This window comes from Palaemon carinicauda, chromosome 28, assembly GCF_036898095.1.
Source record: "Palaemon carinicauda isolate YSFRI2023 chromosome 28, ASM3689809v2, whole genome shotgun sequence".
NCBI lineage: Eukaryota > Metazoa > Arthropoda > Malacostraca > Decapoda > Palaemonidae > Palaemon > Palaemon carinicauda.
This window is the reverse complement of record NC_090752.1, coordinates 57,361,555-57,386,392: the sequence shown is the minus strand read 5'-3', so window position 1 is coordinate 57,386,392 and position 24,838 is coordinate 57,361,555. Positions and strand designations below refer to the sequence as shown.

The 24,838-nt window shown below is 38.2% G+C and overlaps 1 protein-coding gene across 12 annotated transcripts in view; it reads left to right on the top strand.

The window, feature by feature from the left end:
• LOC137621611 (protein turtle-like) overlaps window positions 1-24,838 on the top strand; it is a 187,441-nt gene that overhangs the window by 143,770 nt on the left and 18,833 nt on the right. The window lies entirely within an intron of this gene.

Genomic DNA, 24,838 nt, shown 5'->3' with positions numbered 1-24,838 from the left:
CTATCCGATGCCAAGATGTTGCCCTCTCTCACTCTCTTGTGGTTGCCTGATAGGGTGTTGCACATGCCTGTTGATCTGCTTTTCAGTAACTCTTCCCTGGGCGTAGTTGGGTGAGGCCTCAAAGCCTGCCAGTTTCTCTTAATCATTAACTGTAGTGGCTAATGGAATATATTAATACTCAACATTTGATGGGAATTATCTCTTAGGGTACTGAATAATGATGATGAATTCTAAATCTAATTTGCATTGCATGTTCTCTTGAAAAGTTGTTTAGTTCTGTAATTAAAGATTTTACTGATTAATATGAATCAGCTTGCTGGTATTAGATGGATTTGATAGGCTTGGACGGTGAAATGATGTTAGGATACTGTATGAGCAGTTCGTTATGATATTGAGAATCCAGGTTAATTGTTATTGAAGAACTTTGTGAAGTATTCTGTTATGAAAGGACAATTTGAAGGAAAATTGTTGTAACATCATTAGGTGAAACAACAGTACCCACTCACCCTTCTAATGATAATCACCTGCTAATTATTTGTGGTCTTAGTTTGAGAGGAGAGGACATGACGGGTATTCCGAGTTGCTGTGATTAAACGTCACTTTCAGCTCTGCATGAACACTAATGAGGCCCAACGTGCATGCACACAAAGACAGACACACTTCACAGAAAGTTGAGCATGTTTATTCTTAAATACAATAATATTTATAACCAAATAATCTGTATTTTTAAATATTTTTTTTTAAAAACTACAACACAGCCAAAAGTTATTTACACATGCACATAATAATATTGTACAATAATTGCAAATGCATTTGGCTCCTTATAGGGTCACATGGGCTTGACAATTTGCACCTGTTTCTTTGTTACTTAAAGCTGGAATCCTCCAGTACAGTTGTGTTACTGAAAAAGTACAAAGTATTAATGGAGAAAAAAGAATCCAGCTAGTCATTTATGGGTTTAATTAATATCCAAATCATAGATAAACATTTTGTTAAAGAAAGTTATTCTCTGAACTATAGAGCCGTTTGTTATGTGACCACAATTCATAATGCAAAATTACTTTCAATGTTGTAATTTCTATACCTTGTTAAGGCGTTTCATAGTGTTGCATTCATAGGGAAAATTGAATTGTACACTTATGGGTCTTACAGAGAAAGTACTAATTTCTTCATTTTATCTCAAACTCAAAATAAGCTGTTGCCAAAGACAGGAGTGATAACTTTAAATTTCTCTTCATTTTTATATTTGATAGGTTGCCGTATTTCATTGTTAAAGGTGAATATATAAGATTTGAGTGTTGATTTTAGATAAATCATTCACATATAGTATTGAAAATGAATGATTTTACAAAAATAATCTCACTGTTAAAAGTTAGTCCCAAAGGTTATTTAGTATCCATGTCTAACTTAAAATAACAAAAGATTCATTCTTGATCTGAAAAAAAGTCATGAGCCATCAATATTATAGTAGTTCAGATGTGATGAATGGGATATTAAGTTTACTATTTATGTCTAATCAAAACCCATAGGCCTTCAAAATGCCCAAATTGAATGTCAGTAGAGAATCCCCTACAAATCAAGAACTTAGAGACATCTGAAACAAGAGCACAGATCCATGCAACTGAAATTATGCCTTGTCAGGTCATAGACACTGCAGTTATCTGCTACCTACAGAGTCTTGTTGTCATACATCCATGTGTGAACACTAGACAACAAACAGAATTTTAATAATAAAATATCATATTACTATACTCACCTGATGTTCACATTGCTTCCTCTCTGGAAGGTCAGTTTTTCGACATTTACCCCTGAAACTAGACAAATTCCTATTTTCTTTCCTTTCCATAGATTCATGCCTCTTATAAAGTAATGAGACAATCTAGCAGTTAATGGTAAAAAGGGAAGCTTGGTCGCACCAGACAATCCTTGTCTTATCCGACATTTCTTGACACCTCAAGTCAGTAGGGTGGAGGTCTGAACATAAGATGATTATCATCATCATCATCTCTTCCTATGCCTATTGATGCTAAGGACCTCGGTTACATATCGCCAGTCGTCCCTATCTTTAGCTTTTAAATCAATACTTCTCCATTTGTCATCTACTTCATGCTTCATAGTCCTCAGCCATGTAGGCCTGGGTCTTCCAACTGTTCTAGTGCCTTGTGGAGCCCAATTAAATATTTAAGGTGATTATAGAAATAACAAATTTTATTATTAAAATTCTGTTCAGTTCTGTGAACCTCCCTGATATTCATGTTGCTGACTCCTACACTCTGATGGAGGTGGGACTCCAGTAAAGGAAAGAGATAGGTCATTTAGAGTCTTGAAATAGTGCCAAATATTCAAAATGGTGTAGATTATTGGTAACAAATCATCCCAAAATACATTTTTAAATATGGGAATCCGGAGTTTCTTTAAAAGAATCATTTTGAAATATAGGACTCCAGATTGGTTCTCTAAATGATAACCTATCTCTAATTACTAATCTATATAACCCCATATACGTAATTATATCTAGAATTTTCGTAAAATTAAATTATAGATTGGCTAAACTAAAATATTTTATTAGACCACATCACCAGCAGCTACCAAGAATCTCTAAACTGAAGAGGAAAGCTTATTCCTCTTAAATTTGTGCAAGTTAACAGCACCTCTGGTATCTGCTACAGGAATTGTGACCTTATCCCCCTTTGGATCCAGATTAGTCAATACTGTCATATTGTTAAGGTCTTCCCTACTAACAGTGGCTCCTAATCCTGAAGAGTCTTGAATATTTCTAGAAGCATTCAGAAATAATGAAGAGTTTGCTTTTTGCTTCAGATGTAAAGGAACATGAGTTGCTCCTTATCGTTCCAGTAAAGCATCTACGAATTGAGAATGATCTATGATTTTAATTTCAACACTCAACAGTTGAAGTTCGTTTTTCATCTCTTGAATTGAGATTGTGTCTAGATTGGCTTTTTACTAATGTAGATTGAGATGAAATTGGGAAATTATAATCTTTAGATGACCCACTGGAACGAATTTCTCTAGGAAAGACATTGTTCCTAGTAGCCTCATCCACATCTGAACTGACAAGGACTTCAACATCTTGAACAAAAAAGGTTAGAGGAATCCGGTAATGTTCTTTTACTACAGTTAGCACTCACGGATTGGGATAAAAGCTTTCCCATAATTGATGAAAGTAGGAAAGTCTTCCTCTCACTGAAATTTGCAGGGAAGGAGAATCATAGCATTCGCCGATAAAATCTTCAACTCTGGTTGGTAATTTTTAAAGAACGTCTACTAGCGCAGAATCCTCATGTTCTACCACTGTTATGAAGTCAATTCCTTGACAACAAATCTAAGGAAGTTGAAGCAGTTAACCTAAAGGCAGAAACTTGGGTATTCTTAGAAAAAAACATCAAAGTATCAGTTTGAGTCATAGTATCCTCTTGAGCAGATATTCTATCTATGCTGTCTACAGCCAAAACAGGACCCAAAATAGGGAAGAAATTAATTATGTTTTGTACTTCAGAGACTATCCCCACCAATGATGCACATACCTGTTCTCTCCTCCTAATCACAAAACACAGTCTGCTACAGTCTGAGGAGCTCCATCTGAAACAGCTTTATATAAACAAGGCAGATAATCTAAAATAAAATTCAGATCTAGGCCTACAAATTTTTCTTCTTTAAGAATAAATATAATCCCTGTTATAGACTGCAAAAGGGGAAATTTCAAGAACACTTGCTACTCTATTAAAAATAGAATTTCCTTTGTAAACCAGCTTGCAAACCCTGAATTTAAAGATGTTTGCATATCAGCAGTAATGATGGTCTCAAGGCAGGAAATCAAATTTTAATCTTGAACAAGATTAGGCAGCTGATTAGTCTTATGCAAGTCAGAATGTCTTTGAAGTACAGAAGGCTTCAACACTACATGAAAACCAGAATTATTAGTCTTCCTCTGGATTTGAGATAACAATTTATCAGTTCTGTTCACAACAAAATGGGAGAGCTGAGGGTTATAAATACTCTTGTACGTAGCTGTCTCCAAGGACTTGGAAGATTAGGCAGTATCAAAACTTATTTTAAGCAAGTTATTTAGGTATTTTTGAGCAATAAGGTCATGTAAGGTTTGAAAGCAAGATGCATCATCACATTAGGGGTCTTCCTTTGTTTTCTTTCCTCTGTGTTTTCTTTATCCTCATTTTCCTGTTCAGAAGGATAAATTGAGACATTACATACTAGTTTTCCTGTTTGTTTAAATCTTTGCATGGGAGGTGAGGTGCATTTGTTTATTAAGAGAGACTTATCGGCAGTAGAAGTACTAGCACTTACAATTACCCCCATAGAGTTAACCTTTGATGAGTTAGTGGCTGAGCTAGTGTGCGAACAATGCCCACTGCCATCCAGGGCATGATGTAAGCGATCAACTTTAGCTGACACTTTACCAGAAAATTTTAATTCTCAGGGAGTCACGACATCATCATAGAGAAATATGATGTTGCTTAAGAGCACCTTCTTGAGTGAGTGGAGGGCTAGTAGGGTCCAGACTACCAATTCTATCTTCTGTCTTGCTATCTAGTTGTCTAAAGAAAGGCACTAGGATTGCAGGAATGCCAGGGTTTTGCAACAGAAGGTGCTAGATAGATGAAGAATTTGAGGCTTTATGAGAGGATTTAAAATTTGCAATGCACTGTGCACCATCAGTACCTTTACTGAATGGAATATTATTAACACTAGGCCTAACTTGAGAAGTTAGGGTTAGCAACAGGGTAGGTAAGATCAGAATTACCACCTTTAAATGAAGACTCCCTGTCCTTCTGAGATTCCATAAAAGAAGCTAAAGAAGTTAAGAGCTGTTGAAGCTCATTACTATCAAAACTTGATTGGTGTAATGTTGCATTAGATTTCAGTGCTATCATATCATTGTTGTCATCATCTCTGCTATTATCAACTACCCTAGTCTTCTCTGAATTACTTAAACTATAAGTTTACTTTGTGCTTGGAACTTTTCATTTTGTCAGCAACTATTGAAGCATACTTTTCCATGAGAGGAACATTTTCCCCAATACAAGGCACATAGAGCATGTGGATCATGATTACCCAGAAACAATTCTATTGAACAATCTATGCAATAGTTGCCAACAAATTCAGAGGTAGACATCTCTAAAGGCCCCCCAAAAACTAACAATCTGCAGGACATTGTGTGTCATACTGATGTGATACTGACTGAAAAGAGATAGATTCTCTTGCGTGTCCAAGCTTCGCTTCTTACCATTAATCACTAGATTGTCTTATTACTTTGCTAGAGGCATGAGTCTATTGAATGGAAAGAGAATGGGAATCTATTGCTATTTTACTGGTAAATGTCTATAGTACCGAGCTTCCAGAAAGTAAGCAATATGAACAACGGGAAATTTATAGAAATAAGTTCAGGAACTCTGTGCTTCTAAAGGGAGACTTTGGTGGAAGGATACACCTTTGCTGAGTGAATAACAGCTATCATATCCTGAAGCAAAGACCCACTGAGCCAGATAAAACAATGTAAGAATGCAAACTGATCATATCCGAACTCTGGCATAACGCCATAAGTTATAGGATGAGATGGCATCATCCCAACTTGAATGGAATACTGTACTGGACAAATACATTAAGTGGGTGTATATAAGAGCAAGATATAGAATAATGAAAGGGGTAATGAATTTCAAAATAACACTTGATAAACTCCTAAATCAAAAGAAGAGTGCCAAATGTAAATTTGAGCAGCTCTCTGAAAAAAATAATGCCCAAGAAAATAGTAACAAAAATTGGACAAAGGGCTTAACGTAATTATGGTCAGTTTTTACTCTGGGAAAGCTGTTCGTTTATACGGGGTTTCTGTGTATTGCGAGTGTGTTTTTAAAGTTCTAGGGTGATTACACTGACTGAATTTTATATTCAGTAGACTGTATTGTATCTAATTTGGCTCTTCAATATTGGATATTATAGTGTGAAGTATCTTTAAAGTAGAAGACATGGTGAAGGGTATGACATGATGAATTGGTTATTGTCACTAAAAAAAGAAAAGGATGAGTTTAGTTCCAAAAAGCTGCCATCGCTTGATGCAATAGTTAATTAATGTGTAATATTCTGTTTCCTAATATCTTTTAGTGTAAGTACCTACAAACATTGTTGTGTTCGTTACAAAGAGGTTAGTATGAGGTAATTAATCGTAGTGTATTTTATGGTGCTTTTTATAGAATGTAAACTGAACAACTATTGATGTGTGGATTTTACTGGTTTTAATCAACTATATTAATACTAGCTATAAATTTTGGTAGTCTCCTACTACAGGTTACAAATGGTCTATAGGAGAGTTTCCATATACTTTTAATTTGTGAATATTATTTTTCATGTCCGTGCTAACAATTTTGTTTACGCATCATTTTAAAAGTTTGAGTTTAGTCTGATAAGACGACTTCCTTATGAAACTGAGGGTTGGTTTTAACTTTTTAATATAAATAGTTGTGCTGAAGTACATCTCATCTGTTTATATTCGTAATATGTCTCCGAGTTATGAGGTGGACATAATTTATTTTGTGGTCCATTTCACTTTATTTCTTAGAAGTATCGCAGGTTTCTTGTAGAGTATTTTCATGAATTCTAGTAAAGTTTTTACTTTTCATGGCTAAATCTATTAGATCACTCTTATAAAGTTGAAATTTCTAAATACAAGTAGAATGAGTCTTGAATTTAGAAGTACCTTATAGTAAATTTATTTTAAAGATTTTCATGCTGTAACAGATAGTTAAACTACGGTATATATATTTGCGTTTCATGTTAAACACATGCCATATTTTGCATATACTGTACAGCCAACTCTCACTATATGATTGGTTTTCATTCTTCAAAAGTAGTTCACTAGTTGACAGACTGTATTGTATTTTAACATATGTAAATAGGTTTCTTAGCCACTCAAAATTAAAGAATTAACCATAAAATGTCCTTTTACCTACTCAGTAGCACCTATTTGCACAGAATTAAACTTAAAAAAAAAGCTTATTTTAGATAAAAAAGAAATAATGTCTCATTTTCACCAAGCCACCAGTTGATTCATGGAAATGCTGCACAAGTACAGTACACATACTTGAATCAAGCACAGAATAATTAAAAAATATATATATATGATTAAAAAAAATTGAATGAGTATGAATGTGATGAAAACAGACGAAAATGAAATTTTTATAATAACTTTTATATTTCTATACTCGCCTGATGTTCTCATTGCTTCTTGTATAGCAACTCGGTTTAATCGACACTTACCCGTAAAATTTGATATTTTTTTTAACTTTCTATTTTCTTTCCTTTCAATAAACACACATCTAGTAAAGAATGAAACATTCTAGTGGTTAATTGTAAGGAGCGAAGAATTGAAGCCCCAGACTCTCATTATTTCAGTTTTGAAATAAAAACTATTCCCTATCCACTTGACACCACAAAACACAGGGCAGGAGAATGGTTTAAGGTTTAAAGGTCGCTCATGAATGGCAGAAGCAAGGGACAGTGACATTGCTCTATCATGCAGGACAATGCCCTAGAGACTGACCATATTATATGATCAGTGCCCAAGCCCCCTCTCCACCCAAGCTAGGATCATGGAAGGCCAGGCAATGGCTGCTGATGACTCAATAGATAAACCTATAGGCTCCCCTAAACCCCCCAACCTTAGCTCAAAAGGATGGTAAGGTTGCAGACACTAAATGCACTAACGAGACTAAGCGGGACTCGAACCCCCATCTGGCAAACAGTAGGCCACAAGAACATCAGGTGAGTATAGAAATAAATTTTATCGTTGAAATTTTGTTTATTTCTGTGAACGTCCTCGAATTTTCGCATTAGTGACTCCCACACTGTGATGGAAGTGGGACGTCAGTAAAGAAAGAGATGGGTCATTTATAAGTTGAAACTATATGATTAAGATTCTAGACTCACCTGGTCTAGATTACTTGTAATAAACCATCTCAAAATACAGTGAAATATATATAGAGCTCCAGATTATTTTCTAAAGCTATTTGAAATACATGACTAGAATGTCTTTAAATAATACTTTTAATTATCTATTTAGATAATTCCCACATTATGAATGAAAACTTGAATTTATTGAAGAAAAGAGAAATATAATATAACCTAAAAAATTAGTAATGTTTAGCAAATACACTCTTACAAGTAGGAGCCATAACAGACTTTTGAAATTGACCAGAATCACTAGCAAATCCTGTAATCTGAATAACTACACTTGTTGAATCTGAATTCTTTCCAATGAATCTCTTAAGAATTAGCTATAAAAATTAGCTATAGGTATAAAAAACCTATCCCTAGAATTCTTTACCATTTCATGATGGGGGGCCATTAGTTTAGTGAACATTAGAGGGGCCATCATGTAACAAAAAAAAAAAAAAAAAAAAAAAAGCACTTGAATAGGTTAACCTTTGACCCATTGGCAAAATGAAAGTATTACGTTGAACTGAGATGAAACAGAATGTGAAAATATGCATCCAAGAGGTCTTTTTTCTTGTGCGTAGAGCTAACTAGGGTGTTTCTGTCAAGAACTTTGTGAAGACTGTAAACTTGTTGAGGGCCAAGACATCAAGAACTGAAGTTTTGGGTACCAGGGTTAAGATGTCGTAAAGCCCTGCAGCAGGATATAAGATCTCATCTATTACATTTTTCTCTAGAAGGGTCACATTTTCTAGTTGTAAAATGTGAGCTTTTGCTGTTTGTGCATAATAACTAAGATATGGAACAGGTGTTTTGACGAGATCATTTGAGGTTAAAGGAATCCTGTAACCTCCTTTGACTACAGCTAGCACCTAAGGATTAGGATGAAGACTTTCCCAATTGGGATAGAAATGGCAATGTCTCCCTCCTACTGGAATTCATCATGATAAACCATTGTAACGTTCTTCATTGATGACTGTTTTATACCTGTCCTCTTCTCTTAATTACAAGACACACAAAGGCTGACAAAGCCTCGGAAGCCCCATCTGAAACGTTTTTTTCTAAACAGGTCAGATAATCCAAAATTAGATTAAAATACTAATGTCTTGTAAATTTTTCTTCTAAAAGATTAGCAATAATCTCTATTATAGAATCTGCAAATAAAAGTGCTTCAAGTACACTTCCTACTTTAGCATTTACAAATAGCATTTCTTTAGTCAGCCAGTTTACAAACCCTGCAATTAAAGAAATTAGTTTATTAGGAGTAATGGTAGCCTCAAGGCAAGAAATTAAATCAAAATCTAAAACAAGATTAGATATCTGCCTAGTCTAACACAAGTCAGAAAGTCTTTGTGGTATAGAAGGCTGAAAGACTAAATTAGAACCAAAATTGCTAAACTTTCTTGAAATTTAAGACTAGAATTTATTTTTCAGAAATAAGGTTACCAAACTTTTGAATGGGAGATATTATCTCACATTCGAGGTCTTCCTCTGGGTTTCTTCCTCATTTTTCAGTACAGCAGGATGAACCGAGGAAGAATTTACTGACTTCCCTGTTTGTTTTCAACTGGCTATTGGAGCTGCTGCGCTTGTATAAAAGGGACTCTTTTCAGCAGTAGAGGTACTAGCTCCTACATTTACCCCACTAGAATTAACCCGTGATAAGCTAGTGGCCAAGTTTGCAAGCAAACGAAGAGCACTTATCCAAAACATGATGAAAATAATCAACTTTGGTTGAAACTTTGTCCGTAGCATTAAGATCTTAGGGAATCATACGATATATCACACTATCCACATGTGTAATATGAGGCTGCTTAAGAGCACTTACTTTCACAATTACAGTAGAGGGATATTAGGATCCAAGCCACCTACTCGGTCTTCTGCCTTGCAATCTAATTGTCTAAAAGAGGGATTAGGATTGCACGAATGCAAAGATTTAGCAGCAGATGGATCTAAAGTAATTAAAAAATTTAAGGTTCTGTGAGAGGCTCTCAAATCTCTTCAGACTGCAATTTCAGACCTTACTGAAAGGAACATTAATACTACAAGGTTCAACCAAAGAAGTTAGGTTAGTGTTAACAACCGGGCAGGTAGGATCAAAATTGCTCCTTTAAGTGAAGGCGCATTAGTCTTTTGATATTTAACAAATGAACCTAAAGACATTAAAATTGTCTGAAGTTCATCCCTATCAAACCTTGGGTGGTTAAGTGATGTTTTAGATAATGGTGCTGTCATGGAATTACTGTCATCATCTCTGCTATAATTATCAAGTCTTATCTTCTTTTAAAGATTTAATGATTGCCCATAAATGGCAGAGCGAAGGGACAGTGACAGTGCCGTAGAGACTGACCATATATACATCTGATCAGCACTCAAGCTCCTTCTCCACCCAAGCTAGGACTAGGAAGGGCCAGGTAGTGGTTACTGATGACTCAGGAGGTAGACCTATAGGGTACCCCCAAAAACCCTCAATGTGTAGCTCACAAGATGTGATGTTGCAGATGCTATAAAAAACTATAGAGCTTGAGCGGGACTTGAATCTTAGTCCAGCGTATCACCAAGCAGGAACGTTTCCAATAAGTTACCACAATCTCCTGAACTAAAAGCAAGTTTCTTTTTGCACATTGAACATTTAATTTGATTAGTAATCAATGAGACATACTTTCCCATGAAAATCTGGATGATGATTGCCCAGAAACAATTTGCTTGAACAAACCATGCAGTAATTGCTAACAAATCCAGAGGAAGACATTTTAAAATGCACTAAAATTCTAACAATCTGGAGGATGTTTATGTCAAACCAATGCGGCAAGAGATACTTGAACAACAAAGAGGCCGACGGATTAACCCTTTGCTTCTTACCATTAACTGCTAGAATGTTTAATTATTTTACAAGATGTGTATATTTAAAGAAAATGGGAAATTATTAATTTCAACATTTTTTACTGGTAAATATAGATTAAACCGAGCTTCTAGAGAAGAGGCTATATGGAGTTTAGGGAAGGTTATAGAAATGATTACTGTGTTAAACACTAGTGGAGGTGGAACACCCCCAACCTGCACTGGAGTACTTGTGTATCATATTGTATGCATACAGTATGCTCCGTACATATAATAAATTTTATGAAAATCACAATTACAGTATATGAAGAAAATATGTGTTTAATGAAATATAAATTTTAAAAATTGGTAGAAGGAAGAAATGATTATAAAGCCATCCGATCAGCATCAGGGCACATGTCTCATTTGTAATAATTACTGTAAAATTGTGTTCAGTTCATGGACACACAATTATTTAAATATAACGTAAAATTTATTTTGAGATACAAAATTTACAAAATGAAATTAAAATTAAAAGAAAAATAAATTAAAATAGAAAAAAAAAATGAAATTACTTAGAACTCCCTGAGTGGCTGAGTTGAGTTAAGTTTAGTAGGGATGTAGCAGTAGTAGGGTAGTTGATGAGTGCCATTTCCTGGAAGATTTTTGAAGAATAAACATTTATACTGTACACTGTTTTGCAATGCAGAAATAGTAAGGTGAGTTATTACCCAGGTAGTGTACATAATTTTTAGTTTTATAAATGATAATAAATAAAAAATTATGTACATTACTGCATCTGATGTTTTAAGAGTACAGTATCATAAACAATATATATAATGGTGATAAAGATCATGGTAACGTACAATAGGTATGCACAGAAATATCTTTAGCCTTACCTTACAACTGCACTGCAGTATAATTTGGGAAAAAAATGTCACTGAGGTAGGTAAGTCAATAGAGGAGGATTGTAAATCGATTTTGAGGAGTGAAAAATATTTTTCTTTTAAACTTACAAATCTTTTATCAGTCAATTATGTGGTGAGAGTTGCTTGTTTTATTGAAAAAATATAGTATATAGTATAGCTTGAAATATAAATTGAATTAATATAAAATCCTGTGAGTATCAAGAGCCTCTATTCCTTTTAATAATTTCAGTATATAGTGTATCAAAAGGCTAAGATAAATCATAATATTCAATGTAATTAGGTAAACATTTTTGTTATAATGTTAAAAACATCTCCAAATATTTCACGGTCTTATAGAATGTTTTATCTTATACTTTATGAAAAAGGTATGTTTTATAAGTACATATTTTAATATAGCAAAGGTTTTTAAGACATTGTCCATAGAAAAGTATAGAGTTTTTTAAAAATCTTAAATAAAAAAATGACTAAATAATTGCAGTTTATTTTAGTAAAATAGATTCATTTGAGAACTATAATTCAGAATTTAATAACTGCTGGTGATGAGAAATAATGATCAAGATTTGATCCTTTATATTTGGGGTGTTTAAATTTATTACTATTTTAGCCTGTAAGTTACAAGTATACAGTATTGTAGTCCAAAAAAAAGAGTTTCTCTTATTAAATTACAGTAACCCAATTTAAAAGCCAATTATAGTTATATATCTTCTGTGACTAATCTTTTTCCTTTAACATACTTGAGCACTCTTGTCTTCCTGAAAAGCTAGGTAACATTTTGTAGGCATGGTTCATCTATTGAGAGAATTTGTAGATATTTGTGAAATTTTATATTCAGTAGATAGGTAGATACTAACAATTTCTCTAGTCTGATTTTAAACTTTTTTTAATATCTTCACAATTAATAGTAAGCTATTTATTAAAGTTCTAGTTTTCCAAAGCTATTTTCTCAATTTGGGTAACTGGTGTGCGGGTTGCTTTCACTAACTCTAATCTTTTCTTTCCAACTTTCTTTCCATTGGCTGGACAGAAGGAAGGAGTACCCAGGTGAAGCGATTACCACAGAACAGATCTAGTTCAACACCAACCACCATCACTACCACCACCTCGTTCCCCTTTCACTAAGTAAATAATCACTTTATATCCCCTAGCACCGTCACTGTTATTTTTTTTTTAAATGTTGCAAGTTTATACCCCATAGCACCCTCACTGTTATGTTCCTTAACATTTTGCAAGTTGTTGTACCATTAGATTTCAGTACAATGTACAGTCACTGTATTTTTTGTGGAAGAGCATTTAATACAACTATGTAAATTATCATGGAAGAATTTAAAGAAAATTTTTCATGTTCATTTTTTATGACAAAGCTGATGAAAAATCACAGTTTTTTAGTTGGTTATTACGTGCAAACATTAATATTGGGAAATTAAATAAGAAATTCCTAAATATCTTTATATTGATAACATTATGAAATTAGATTTATTGTTATTCTACTGTATCATTTATTTTTTTTGTGGTCATATTAGACAAAAGTTTCCCTCCAAAATCTTATGCTTCAACCTGAAATTTGATTACCACGTACTCTTATTTATTGGTGGAGGAAGATTCTGATCCTTAAGAGCAAGAAAGCCCCCTTCCCCCCTCTCCTTCCCCCCTGCAGAGTTTACTCTCACATCTTGCTGATTCTTCAGTCAGTACCTCGGATTCAGTCACAACAGACAGATGTTGACTAGTCTACTCAGAGTAATGTCAGCTACTCAGTAGAAATCGTCATCATATTTAAGGTATTCCAGGCATCTTCTAAGTGTTTCATTCTTCACTGGAAAGAGAATTAGGTAGGAGCTCACTTCATTTGTTAAATTGTGAATGAATACGAAGCAAAGTATTGTTACTTCTCTCGATATTTATTTTTTATTCTATCTGATAAATCAAAGGATAAAAAAAGGATATGATATTTGCATGCATTTTCTGTTTGGGGCTTGACATCACTGTAGAATAAAATCATAAAATATTAAAGTATACTGTATCATTATTTAGTTTAAACTTCCCCGAAGAAATTTTGATCTTTTAATAGTTAATCTTGAGCAAGCAATATTTTGATGCATGTTTTTATCAGTTGATTAAATGTCCCTACTTTAGGGATTAATTTGTAAGTAATGTATTTCTTTTGATTATTAATTATTCTATTGCTCTCCTTATGTATATAATATGATACAGTGTACAGCATATATACAACATAGTTATAAGGATTACATTTAAATAAAACTGGAGTCAAGGAGAAGCCTTCAGATTTCCTACTTAGCAAGTACTGTACTGTAGTAATAATAATAATAATAATAATAATAATAATAATAATAATAATAATAATGATAATAAATGGATTTTGAGCGAAGAAAAAAAAATCTATTTTTGGGTGTGATAGCCATGTCGTCCTGATGGAAGGTTCCTAATAGTAGCTTCCAAGGGATATATGAACTACAGTGATATTCCCAGAGAATTTACCTTTAGGTCTCCAGAATTCTATCTCCTGGCGCAAATATCCTTAAAATTTCTCTTAAGGATATCGCAAAAATCAGGGGACGTATATCTTGATACGACACATAGTGTTCTTCACCCCGAATAGCGCTTTCGCCTCGAGGGGGAAGAATGGCAAATTTGGAAGGGGAGCAGTTATCAAGGTTACCCTATTTCCCATACTACTATTGAGTATCAAGATGGCGCCATATTCAAGATGACAGTCATTCCTTGTAGCATTGAGCATGGTGCTACAGATATAGTAGTTTTGGGAGGGATTCTGCGAAGGCTTTTTCTATAGAAAAGGAGGGTGGGTCCATCAGGACGACATGGCTATCTCACCCTAAAATAGATTTTTCTGTGGATTTTCATCGGTGCCTTAACCTTAGGACAATTTTTCTATGGTCATCTGGACCATTGAGACAAATGACTTTACCATTATCTGTCATTACCACTAATCATAGACAATGTTAGAGCTTCCTGCCCCCTACAGGGAAGAGTCATACTAGACAGTAGAAAAGGGGCCTCAAGGTTAGCATATATTGTATGAAAAAACATAAGTATCCGCCAGATATACAAACGGTCTCACGGTTTGTATACATTATCGGAACAATATCAGTGTCAACTATATCCATTCTTTGTAAGCATACAATGATATGAGGTTTACTTAAATAAATAAGTAAGAGAACTCTGGCATCTTTAATGTGCAAATTGCAGGGCGAGAAAGGACGCAATTACATTCTAATAGACATTTATTTCAAATAAATGACTAAGTGGAATAATGAGTGAAATGAATGTAACCTGTTAAAGGAATTATACGTGCAACATATACAGAAAATATCTTTCCCTTCCTGAAAGGGAAGAAATGATGAGGGCCACTAAAACTGAAAAATTTTGATAAATTTTTCCAATATAAATTCTGTAAATGTTGTATACTATCAACACTATGTACTACGTACACACGGCACAAGTGTTATCTGTATAATTCCACACCTGAGATTTTGAACAGACTTAGTGTCACCATGGTGATACTCACTTAAAAGGTATCACACTGGAAGTGTCAACACCTTTTCACCCTAATTGATAGTCCCAATCATTTAACTGTTCATCGCAGCACTAGACGACAGGTTTTAATACACTACTTGCCACCACCACATAATGCTTCAGTTCATGGAGTTGCTTAGCGTAGTGTTTGTAGAACACCCTGGATGATTTCCATCTAGTATATGAGAGAAGACGCTCGAAGTCCATGTACTGATAAAAGTTCAGTGATGAAGCAATTTTCCTCGGATCATGACCTGCGGGAGTACTGTCACGATCTGCCCTGCGAATGAAGTAGGTGAGCTTCGCCCTCAGTTGTTTTAGGGATAAGTTTGATCCTGTGGTTTCTCCTTTGAAGAGCTGTCCTCCCCTGAATTCTTAAGTTCTACGAAGATAGACCTTTAGACACTCTACTGGACATAGAGAGACATCTTCCTGTAGAGGGCAGATTCTCCAGGGACCCCATCTTTCTGTGGGTAGCTCGTTCTTGGCGAGAAAGGTTGGGTCAGGAAAGAGATTCAGTTCTCCCACTTCTGTGAACTGAATGTGGCCCTCATTTCTTGATAGGGCTACTATTTCACTAACTCTAGCCCCTGAGGCTATAGCGAACAGGATAGTAACCTTCTGGGTTAGATCCTTGAGAGAACAATTTTCATTGTTCACAGATGAGGCATAATGTAGGACCTTGTCCAAAGACCATGAGATGGGCTTCAGAGGAGCTGCAGGCCTAAGCCTAGCGCATGCCTTCGGGATCTTATTAAAGATTTCATTCGTCAGATCCACTTGAAAGGCATATAGAAGAGGTCTAGTCAAGGCTAACTTGTAGTTATCGTGTTAGCTGCCAGACCTTGATTATGAAGGTGGATAAAGAAGGACAGACAGAAGTTTATTGAAATTTCTTTCGGTCTTTTTGCTTTAACAAAAGCAACCCACTTTTTCCAAGACGATTCATATTGTCTTCTAGTTGACTTAGACTTGTATTCTTCTAGGGAGTCTATATTGCCTTCTGAGATCCCAAATCTTTTCTTAACCGCTAGGGCGAGAAAATCATGAAATGAAGGTTTTGGGCTCTGTGATGAATCGAAGACAATTAACTTCTGAACCCTCTGAGATAGTGCTGGGTTCAGTACTAGGGCCAGCCTCAGTTCCCTCACTAGAGGGAACCAGTTGCTCTTGGACTATTTGGGAGCCACTAGAGCTGCCTTTCCTTAGAAGGATCTTAGCGTGTTGAGGACCTTCAGCAGGAGATTGGATGGAAGGAACAGGAATTTCCAGGTCCATCCGTTCCACACTAGAGATATGGCGTATGTTATCTCCTCTAGAGGGTCCTCGTATGGGGCTACATATCAAGGTAGTTTCTTGATGACGCTCGTCACGAAGAGGTCGATCTGCAGTTCCGGGACTTGTTCCAATTAGGAAGAGAATGGGTCTGCGTCTGTGGACCATTCTGGCTCTATCGGCTTGAGCCTGAGTAGGGCATCCGCTGTCACATTGCGGATCATTTGTACGTGAACTGCTGATAGGTGCCATCTCTTTAGGTAAGGGATGGCTAACATCACCTAGATTATATGGGATGATCTCGAGCCTTGTCGGCTCAGATATCTCACTATCGCTTTGCTGTCCCAGATCAGCCTGAGGAGGGCTGATCTGTGTGGAGAGAGTTTCCCCAACATCAATAGGACTGCCATGGCTTCCAAAAAGTAGATAAGAAGGGCCTTGAGTAGAGATGACCAAGTCCCTTGGGCTTTCCTCTGATGGGAGTGAACTCCCTATTCTTCCGTCGAGGCATCCATGCGGATGATCTTCGATAGTCGAGGTAGTTGCAAGGTCACGGTCCTCATTAGGCTTTCGGCCTTCGACCATGGGTTGAGAAGCGATCAAGGTAAGACCGATATCGGTCATTTTAGATCTCTTCGAGCGTTTGATGTGTATCTTCTCCAGACTCCTGACACATCTTTCAGCTGTGCTCTTAGCACTGGGTCTGTCACTGCTGTGAACTGGAGAGAGTTCAGTACTCTTACCTTGTAGCGTCTTGAAATCCTGACGGATTACAGTAGTCTCTTGACTGACCCTGCAAATCTCCTTCTTTATCCCTAAGGGAAAGGAGAGACAGTGTGATCTCAGGTTCCAATGGTTTTCCAGCCATTGACACCTTTGAGCTGGAGAGAGTCGAGACTTCTTGAAGTTGATTTTGCATCCCCGATGTTCCAGGAACTGGGTTACTTCTTTGGATGCTTGCAGACCAGCCGCTTCAGGTGCTGCCCGCACCAGCCATTCGTCCAGGTACTTTGTTACCTGAACAGTTTCTAGGCATGGTTATTGCATGACTGCGTCTGCCAATTTCGTGAAGATACTTGGGACTATGTTTAGTCCGAAGAGTATGGCTCTTGGGACATACTTTATCTTCTGTAACTTGAATCCTAGGTAGGAGGAGAGGGGGCGCCTGACTAGAAGCTGCCAATAGGCACCTGTCAGGTCTATCCAGACTGTAGACGCCCCTTTTTGTAATAGGGTCTTTATGTGTAGAAGGATTAACATACTGAACTTACTGTTTCTTTTGAACTTGTTGAGTGGCAACAAGTCCAGAATGACTGAGTTTTCTTGAGTCCTTCTTGGGAACACAAAACAGCCTTCCCTGGAATTCGATGGTTGGAGTGTTGGAAGAGTTGAGGAAATGATGGTCGAGGCATATCTAGTTTCCATCCTAGTCCAATCTTGATTAGGCCTTGGGACCAAGGATGGAAGGTCCAACAATCCTATTGGAGCCTCCCTCCTACCAGAAGCATCCCTTTGCTTCGACTAATCAGAAGGTTTACCTCCTCGACCGCCTGCCTGGGGCACTGCGGTCATAGAAACTGTGGGATGTTGTTGAACAGACCGAGGAAAAAGTCTAGACTTTTTCGTCTTCCTTTTAGGTTGGGGACCCACATCCGGGGAAGACTTCCTCTTTGAAGAGATGCCCCACTTCTGGAGAAGGTTCCTATTCTCCATGGTGGCTTACTCGACTACCTCTTCGACTACTTCGTTTGGAAAGAGGTCTTTACCCCAGATGTTGGAAGATATCAGCTTCCTGGGTTCATGTTTCACTGTTGCAGCAGCAAACGCGAACTCCCTACAGGATCTCCTAGCCTTCATAAATGTATATAGGTCTTTTAGTAAGGTGGCCATATGCATTTTGGCCAAGACCATGAGCATGTCTGGGGTACTTCTATGGGCTGAACACATCTCTATGCAGTTTTGTAGGGATAAGGAGGCTGCAAGTCTCTCCTTTGTCTCTTGTTCCTTGCACAAAAGAAACTCAGAAAGTTTAGGGAGATTCTCGCTAAACTGTCGTCCAGCGATGTCCACGTCCAGTTTCCCTACTGAAAAGGTTAAGTGGACTTCCTTCCAATCCTTCTCCTGCATGGGCAAGGCTAGTGACAGAGGCTTGCACTCCTCAAGTGCAGGGCATGGTTTGCCTACCTCCTCTGCCTTGGCAACAGATTTAAATGCCTTCCACGTAAAGGGGAATGCTATTGAAGGAGCAAGAAAGGTAGGATGTTTCTTACTCAGGGCGAACACTTTCGACACCGAGTAACTCGCCTTTCTCAGGCTACTTGACAAGATAGCCTGTGCCTTATCGTGGTCGAGAACCATGACTTCCTTCGGTTCCGTTTCTTTTTCTGACGTTGGTTCATGCTTCAGTTGAATGAAGCAATCAGGGAAAGCGTTAACGCTTGGCCAAAACTGGATTTTGTCTAAAGGGACTGCTTCCATCTTCTCTGAGATGTAGAGTTTGCTGTCTAAAATCGGCATAACCTCCGCGTATCTTCAGGGATTGGTTTTGAAGAGTGTCGGGAGGTCTTGGTCGCTGGGTCGCTTGAATGACCCTCGGAAGGCGATGAGTGGAGCTTCACGGAGCTCTCTCTTGAGTTTCGCTTCCTTTGTTTCGCCTTGTTTGCGAAAGTTTTCCACTAGACCCGAAAGAAGGGCCAGTAACTGGCCTATTTTGTCTAATAGAGGGGTAGAAGGTGAAGACGTCGAGGTTAACGGTTCCAGGGCCGGCACAGACAAAAGTAATTCCGACACGACATCGTCATCTTCTTCCAGGGAACAGTAAGCTACGCATCCTATCGTTAGGTAGGTATGGTCCCGGAGAGATCTTCTGAAATCCTCTTACCCATTTGCGTAGTTTCTTACGTGTCGCCTCCCTAGACTCCATTGACTTAGGATCATCAAAACCTTCTGTCACTAAGGTCCGGCAGATATTGCAGACTTGGGGTCCCAATATTGCAGGGATTTGGTAATAATATTGCAGGGGGCTTGAGACCTGCATGCTTTATGACCGTAAATGTACTTACTCTTAAGATTGCAGAAGACTGCATCACATTTCATCTGGGGTTCCACCTGTAAAGAAAGGAAAGCAGAATGAGTATACTATTGTTTATCTCACCTGATAAGCAATATGTAATTAGTCATCTTTTAATTATTATAGCTTAGGATAGTAAGCTAGAAAGGAATAGTGAGAGACACATACACATTGTGTATCCCTTGCAAGCAATTGCTGTAACCGCCCCCAGTATTAAATATAAAGTGTTTCCTTTATCAAGGTAACTCGAAAGAAAAGGGTTCTAACCCCTAGGGATAGAAAAAGTGTACACTGCCACTGACTCTTCTAATTATTTAATACTGTGGGGTAAGTATAAACTGATTTCCAATCAGAGTATTGAAGGAATTCTATTCTTTCAATATAGGTTCGGTCTCAGCAGAAGCCTGCACAAGGGTACGCAAGATATGTTAGAAATTAACTACTGTATAATAATAATATAGTTTTCTGTTTGCAGTATATACTATATTGCAAAAATACTAGCTACTGTATAATCATATACTGTAGTTCAGCCAGTGTGCTGTCGGCATGGCTAGCACCTGGTGGCACGGTCCAGGCAGCATGTCGCCGACTGGACTAGAAATTAGAAAAGACACATATTTGTGTATCCTACCCAGCTAATTGCTGTAACCTTCCCTTCCAATATTAAAACCATAGAGTTTCCTGATCAGGGAAGCTCAAAGACAAGGGTTCTACCCTTTAAGGATAGAAAGTGTACTACCACTGGCCCTTCTAAATTATTTAATATTGTAGAGTATTGAAGAAATTATATTCTTTCAATATAGGATTGGTCTCAGCAAGGATACCCAAGATATGTTGGAAAATAACTACCAGTATAATATATACAATAGTTTTCATATATTATACTGCAAATATACTGACTACTGTATAATCATATACTGTAATTCAGCCGGCATAGCTAGTCCCTGACGGCACAGTCCGGCCTGCATACTAGCTGATAGAGAGAGAGAAAGCATGGAGTGAGGGACTGCCTTATTACTGTGTATGTTTACAGTAAATAAGGATGTAAATATATAATTTACTGCCTTTCCCCAGAAATAATGTTCAAATGGAAGGGGAGAATGCATCATTCAGGCTTCCATCCAACCACAAGTACCGTTGTCGGCATATGGCCGGCAGGCTAGTACCCGGCGGCACTGGTATAGTCGGCATGCCGCCGACTGAGTCAGTATGTCGCCGACTGAGTCAGTACCTGTTGGCGCCGGCCCGGCCGACATGCCGCCGGCCGGGTTAATACCCCGGTTACAGGACTTGTGGACAGCAGTCCAAGGGAGGACTGAAGAACCTTGGTGACAGAAGGGTCTCCCCCCGGCAGCCGTCAAACAGCTGCTATGTAGGAGCCCGGCCGGCCCCGTAACCCGCCGGCAAGCGGTGAGATTGCAGGATGACGGCCATAGTAAAAGGACAGAGAGGGGCAGGGAAAAGGGTCCTATATCAAGTATAAAAGGCAGCGGCAATGTTGCCGCCCCCACTACACAAGGGAGAAACTCTGTTTCAATATCGGCGCCGTCCTAGGCGGCAGAAGAATGTCTATTCTTCAACCTAGGGTCTGCCGAAATAGTGTTAGGAGGGGCCGGCAGGTTTGCTGCCCCCTCTCAACAAAAGAGAAACATCGTTTCAGTGCCGGCGCCATCCTAGGCTGTAGAAGAATATCTATTCTTCAGCCCAGGGTCTGCCAGCATAGGAATAGTCTTCTAAACCGCAGGGAGAAGGTGGCGGCAACATACCACCACCCAAGGTGCAGTTTAGGAAGGCTTAGCCTTCTATGCCGGCGGCTAAAAGCCGGCAGGGGAGTGACTACTCACCCTGCCGGCCTGCCGCCAGCAAAAGACTGAATACTCTGAGATTCTGTCGAAAACCTAAGCCGGACACTCGCCGCCAAGGTGGGAGACAGAAAAACCCTAACCTAGTCAAGCCGGAGTAACTACTCTATGGCAAGACCAGAAAGGGTTGCCGCCTGTGGCGGCACTCAGAGGGAAAGAGGGATTGATTACCCATGACTCTCCAAGGAGACAAGTATCGATTTATATAATTCTAGGAGATATACTATCTCCCTTAGAATCAATAAAACGATACACAAGGGTAAACAGGGAAATGTCTGAAAGTATACTACATCGCTTAGATTAGGTAACCTAGGCAAGACGAGATTTCGGTTACCTAAATCACCGAAACTCTTAACATATAAGATCGACAAAGAAAGAGGAAAATTATGCATACCTTAAATATCTTTACAAGTATAATTATGCCTAAATAGCTTTCATAATTTATTAATGCTATTTCAACCGGGAAAGTCGCTCTACTAACTAAATAACACATGCCTAACGAACGACAGCGCCCATGGCGCCTCCGGTAACAGGCCTAGCTCCTAAGCACAATAAATTACTCTAACTTCACTGTGAAACAGGAGCTAAAATTATATACATAGTAAAGAATCAATACTCAACTTTCCAGAGGCGACAGAAGCTGGAGATTGCATAATAATCCTCGCAGAATCGATCGAAAAGGTTAGATCAACAGGGAACACCACCGTGCGAATTCGCTACAAAATTAGGAATGACCGCCATCTTGATACTCAATAGTAGTATGGGAAATAGAATAACCTTGATAACAGCTTCCCTTCCAAATTTGCCACTCCTGCCCCTTGAGGCGAAAGCGCTATTCAGGGTGAAGATCACTATGTGTCATATCAAGGTATACGTCCCCTGATTTTTGCGATATCCTTAAGAGAAATTTTAAGGATATTAGCGCCAGGAGTTAGAATTCTGGAGACCTAAAAGTAAATTCTCAGGGAATATCACTGTAGTTCATATATCCCTTGGAAGCTACTATTAGGAACCTTCCATCAGGATGACATGGCTTGAGCCCAAAAATAATAATAATAATAATAATAATAATAATAATAATAATGAAATGTTTCTAACGAAGCTGAGGTGGAATCCTTTTTTGAATATTTTCTAGAGATGGTCATTTGTGAATTTAACAATTATACCCATGTTGTGATATAATAAAACTGTTATAATTTACCATACACTTATTACTGATGGGAACCTACCCCCATTTAGTAAATACAGTCTTCTATCTATAATGTATATAGTAATACCTCTCAATACAAACGCTTCTGCTTACGAAATTTTCACTTTGCGAAACGAGATGTGAAGAATTTTCCAACTCACATTGCGAAAAAGGTTTCGCGCTACGTAACGAGGTACGGTACGAGAGCCCAATTGTCTCCGAGACTCATTTTAACATTCGTTTCCTGCCAGCCTGTAAACTTGCCAACATCCTCCCGTGCTCCCATTGGTTATATCCCCACTCAGATGCTAGTTATTGACATAAGATCTTGCTTTCTTATTGGTCAGCATCTACTGTACTGTATCCTTAACTGCATCTACTTACTGGCATTTCTCTTCCATTTCGTTTTGGCAGCGGTATTTTGCGCATTAACTTTGTGTTTGTGATTTCACTTTTGTGACTATTTTTATATATCGTGTTGCGATATTATGTTAGTTTAATTGCCATGGGTCCCAAGAAAGTTGCTGATGCGCAGGGAAAGAAGAGCATGCTTTCAAAGAGGACAAAGCTTGAGATAATGAAGAAATACGAGGCTGGCATGCGGTTAAGAGTAATTGCTAAAAAGAGTATGGCTGAAATCTGTCTATGATAGGAACAATCGTAAAACAGAAGGGAGTCATCAAAGCAGCAACATTTTTTAAGGGGATGACTTTTTTCTCCAGCAAGAGGAGCCACGTCCATGATGAGGGGGAGAGATTGCTGCTTATAAGAATTAAGGACAAGGAAATTGCTGGAGACACGATCACAGAGACGATAATCTGCCAGAAGGCCAGCACCATTTTCAGTGATCTCGTGCGTAATCAGGCTGAAAACGACACAGGAGAAGGGACATCGAAGCAGGTACCCCCCGAGTTCACGACTTCTTGGGGGTGGTTTGAAAAATTTAAGAGACAGTCTGGCGTTCATTCGCTGGTGCGTCATGTTGAGACTGCAAACTCGGATATGAATGTAACCGAAGCCTTTGTTAAGATGCTCGACACTTTTACTGTCCAGGAAGGCTACAGTCCCCAGCAAATCTTCTACTGCAATGAAACTGGGCTTTTCTGGAAGAAAATGTCTTGTTGGACGTACATCACGGCGAAGAAATGAAGGTAACCAGGGCATAAACCTATGAAAGACAGGCTTACCCTTGCACTCTGTGCAAATGTCAATGGGGATTGTAAGGTGAAACCCCTGCTGGTGTATCACTTGTAGACTCCTGGAGCCTTCAAGGCCCACAAAGTGCTCAAGGAGAATCTTCCAATGATGGGGAGTTCAAATGCCAAAGCCTCGATAACAAGAACCTTGTTCATCGAATGGGTAAACCTTTGTTTCGGCCTGACTGTGAAGAAATATTTGGAATAGAAGCGCCTCCCCTCCCCCTAAAATGCCTTCTGGTGTTGGACAATGCCCCTGCTCACCCTCCCGGTCTTGAGGAAGATATCCTAGTGGAGTATTTGTTTGTCAGGGTTCTCTATCTTCCGCCAAACACCACCCCACTCCTCCAGCCCATGGACCAGCAAGTGATTTTGAACTTTAAGAAGATCTACATAAAATATCTCTTTAAGAGATGTTTCGAAATCACTGAGAGCACAAACCTCACCCTTCATAAATTTGGAAGGAGCATTTCGATGTTGTGATATGTCTCAAAATCGTCAATACAGCTTGGCAGGAGGTTTCGAGGTGCACCTTGAACTCTGCGTGAAAGAAGCTGTGGCCATTTGCCGTCTCTGCATGAGATTTGGAGGGCTTCTACGTAGGACAAGCTGAAGCCGAAGCCAATGCCGAAAAAGTTCACAGTACTGAACCTGTTCAATCTGAGGTTGCCGAGATCTTTACACGATATTAATGAGCTTATCGAGGAGCATCAAAATGAGCTTACGACAGACGATCTAAAGGAGTTGGAGGCCATGCAACTGAGCAAAGTTAATGAACAGTTCTCTAGCAGCAAGTAGGAGGAGGATGATGTACTGACAACGGCAGATATCAAGGAGGGTCTAGCTAGCTACCATAAAATGGTAGCTCTTGTAGAAAAGAGACACCCAGAAGAAGTTGTCACAGGTCATGCTCTTAAGTACATAAATGACGTTTTCCTGAGTCATTTCAGGAACATTTTAAAAAGGATGCAGAAACAAGC